Below are 3,968 nucleotides of genomic sequence, written 5' to 3'. Positions count from 1 at the left end.
TGTGGCTCAGGTTCCTGGCTGAGCTGGCACTCTTGGGTCCCAGGTTCTGAGAATGCTCCTTTCTGCAGAGACTGTGGAGACAGAACATGGTGCCTGAGCCTGAGCCTTCCGAAACTCGACTTCAAAATCGTCAAAACCTTAGTGGGGATAGACATGGAGGTAGAACAACTCATTTCAAAACTGCAAGCAGTTTTCTGGAAAGTCTGACACTTGAATACATCTCTGAGTCAGATAATTCTGTTCTTTTTGAAAAGTCATCTAAATGGACTTTCAGTTATGCAAATGAAATAGTAAAACTCCAAATCAAAAAAGATCATTTTTGAGAAGTATGCAGCTTCAAGAAGTCAATGGCAGCAGGGTGTGGTGACACACACCTATAATCCCAGCAATTTGGAAGGCGGAGGCAGGAGGATAGTGAGTTCAAAGCAAGTCTCAGCAACTTAGTGAGGCCCTAAGTAACTCAGTGAGACCCCGTCTCTAAATAAAATACAAAAAAAGGGCTGGGGATGGAGGTCAGTGATTAAGTGTCCCTGAATTCACTCTCTAGTACCAAAGAAAGAAAGAAAGAAAGAAAGAAAGAAAGAAAGAAAGAAAGAGAAAGAAACAGAAGGAGGGAAGGAAGGAAGGAAAGAAGGAAGGAAGGAAGGAAGGAAGGAAGGAAGGAAGGAAGGAAGGAAGGAAGGAAGGAAGGAAGGAAACGAAGTTGTCGTAAATGGCTTTTGCCAACTCTGACAAATGAAGTAGTTGATATCTTCCCCTGAATATCTCACACGGCTCATAGTCAACATAACTACTTTGGAACTCAGGATATCCCCTTCTATAAACCTCTGTGCTTTGTATAGCCACCTGCTGTTCCCTCCTATCTTCCAGTTCTCCTTAAATGGTGTCCTTAGTCACCCTGGGTCACCCTTGACTGTCCTTTTCCTGTACCAGAAGATCCAATCCCTCAGCAAGTTCTGTGTTAGTTCTATCACAAAAACATCTGTCCACATGCCACCCTGGATGGAGACCATGATCACTTCTGACTGATGTATTCCAGTGGTTCCCCCATCTCTCCACATCCATTCTGCTCATCTCTAGTCCATTCTCCACTCAGGAACCAGAAAAAGCTCCCTCCTCCTCTTTAACTATTCTATTTTATAAACTAAGAACTTTAAAAAACCCCACATTTTCTGTGCTTCAGTGTTGAGTTAAATGGGTTTCATGATACTAAGAAAATTTTTTAGATTTTACTAAATACACAAATATTCAGGACTTCATAAGTGCTAATAGTAAGGAACTAATTTGCTTCTCCTTAACATGCTCCCCATGTGGAAGGATAGCTGAGAAACACACCGATGTGTGTCCACCAGCATAATGGAGGTGCCATCGTCAGTCGGAGCTCAAGCCCCCAGTTGAGCTGATACTCTTGGGTCCCAGGTTCTGAGAGTGCTCCTTTCTGAGAGACTGCTGGAAGCAGAACATCACATCTGAGCCATGTTCATTTTATAAATTAAGATTTTCTATAGAATAGTTTTAGGTACCTAGTAAAATTGAGCAATAAGTACACAGAGTTCTCATATACACCTTCTACCCCACATACGCACAGTCCCTCTGTCATCAACACCAACCACCAGTGGTTCATTTGTTACAATTGATGAACCTACATTGACAGACATTATTACCTGAAGTCTGCAGTGAACACCAGGACTCACTCCTTGGTGCTATGTGTTCTATGGATTCTGACAAACATATAATGGCATGTATTATGTAGCTTTATATAGAATAGCTTCACTGCTTTAGAAATCCTCTGGGCCCTGCCTATTTATCCCTCCCTGCCCCTCTAACTCTTAAGAACCACAGATCATTTTATAATCTTCATGGTTTCCCCTTTTCCACAGCATCATATAATAGAATCAAATGGTATGTAGCTCTTTTTTTTTCAGATTTCACATACTATTTTCACATAGTAATGTGCACTTAGAGTTACTCCATGACTCTTCATGGATTTACTGTCCATTTATTTTTCGCAGTGAATAATATTCCATTCTCTGGTCATATCACAGTTTACTCATTCATTCTTCTTTTGAAGGACATCGTGGTTAAAAAGATGCTACAAACATCCTTTTGCAGGTTTTTGTGTGGACAGGTCTTCAGTTCACTTTGGGAAATTCCAAGGAGCATGACTGCTTGATCATACAGAAAAAGTATATTTAATATTGTAAGAAACTAACAAACTGTCTTCCAAAGTGGCTGTACCATTATGCACTCCCACCAGAAAAGAGCAAGTGCTCCTGTTCCTTTGCAACTTTGCTGGCACTGGGTGTTCTAGATTTTGGCCATTGTGGTAGGTATGTAGTGACGGCTCCTTGTTGTTTTAGCTTGCTCATCCCCAATGACTTACAATGTTGAATGTCTTTTAATATGCTCATTTGCCACCTCTAGGTCTTCTTTGATGATGAGTCTGTAAGGGTATTTTGCCCATTTTTAAATCTCTTTGTTTATTTTTATTGTTGAGTTTTAAAAATTCTTTGTATATTTGGGATAACAATTCTTTATTTGTCTCCTGCAGATAGTAGGAGAAAACATTTGCTCACGTTTTTATTCTCTTGACATTGTCTTTCACAGAGCAGAATTTTTTAATTTTAATGAAACCCAGCTTATCAACTTTTAGTGCATTATAGTTATACATAATAGTGGGGTTCATTGTGACATATTCATAATGCATTTAACATAGCTTTCTCCTTTTGAGTGTCCAGTACTATCCCCTTCTCTGCCCTCCTCCCTCCCCCTGATTCCTTACTCTATCCCCTAATCTATTTATGGATTTTGCCTTTGGTGCCATATATAAAAAGCAACTGTCATAACTAAGGTCACTTGGATTTTCTCCTACATTATGTTTCAGGAGTTCTATATTTTTGTGTTTAATATTTAAACCTATGATCCAGTGTGAGGTAACTTTTATGAAAGGCATAAGCCCTGTGTCTAAATTCTTTATTTTATTTATTTACTTATTTTTGCATATGCATATCTGATTATTATATCCCCATTTGGTAAGAAGACAGTTTTTGCTCCATCAGATAAAATTTGCTCCTGTTTGTTTGTTCATTTGTTTATTTATTGCCATGCTGGTGATTAAATCCAGGGCTTCCCACATGGTAGGCAAGCATTCTACCACTGCGTCACATCCCAGCCCCTGGCCTTTGGTCCTTTGTGCAAGATCAATTGAATACATTTGTATGGGTCCATTTCTGGGTTCTCTGTCCAGTTCCATTGATCTGTTTGTCTATTTTTTTCCCCAATATTACTGTCTCGATTACTTTCTATCTAAAGTAAGTCTTGAAGTTGTGTAGTCTCAATCCTCCGACAGAAGAAACTTTTACTTTCTAAATTTTTGTTAACATATTTTTTGCAGTACTGGAGATTGAACCCAGGGCCACACACATTAAGCACGTATTCTGCCACTGAGCTACATCCCTGACCCTTTTATAAAAAAGAATCATTTTGAGACAGAGCCTTACTTAGTTGCCAAGGTCGGTCTTGAATCTTTGATCCTCCTGGGTCAGACTTCCAAGTCTCTGCGAGAACAGATGTGTGCCACCGTGCCCACCCATAAAGAGCTTTCAAATAATAAGTTTGTATTTCAAAAACACAACTCCTTTAGAGGCTTTTTCTTGTCCTAAGAATAAAGCCCATCACATTTAGCAAGGCCTCCAAGACACTCAGCGGACCTCTCCTTTTCTGTCTCTGGCTCCTCCACCTCATCATTTTTTGATCTCCTATTCAGAGGGACTTCTACTGCTTCTCTAAACACCCATGCTCTGTGCACCTCAGGCCTTCACACATGCTGTTTTGTTGCAGGGGAATATTCTTGCCAACCCTGTCCTCCCCTTCCCTCCCTCCACTTCCCACCACTCTCCTCATGCCAGGTTAGCTCCTTTCTTATCCTTTGGGTGTTCCCTTGATCCCGACTGCTCAGGAGCACCTTC

The sequence above is a fragment of the Urocitellus parryii genome, chromosome 11, assembly GCF_045843805.1.
Source record: "Urocitellus parryii isolate mUroPar1 chromosome 11, mUroPar1.hap1, whole genome shotgun sequence".
Classification (NCBI taxonomy): Eukaryota; Metazoa; Chordata; class Mammalia; order Rodentia; family Sciuridae; genus Urocitellus; species Urocitellus parryii.
The sequence above is the reverse complement of the archived record's forward strand: the minus strand, read 5'-3'. Positions refer to the sequence as shown.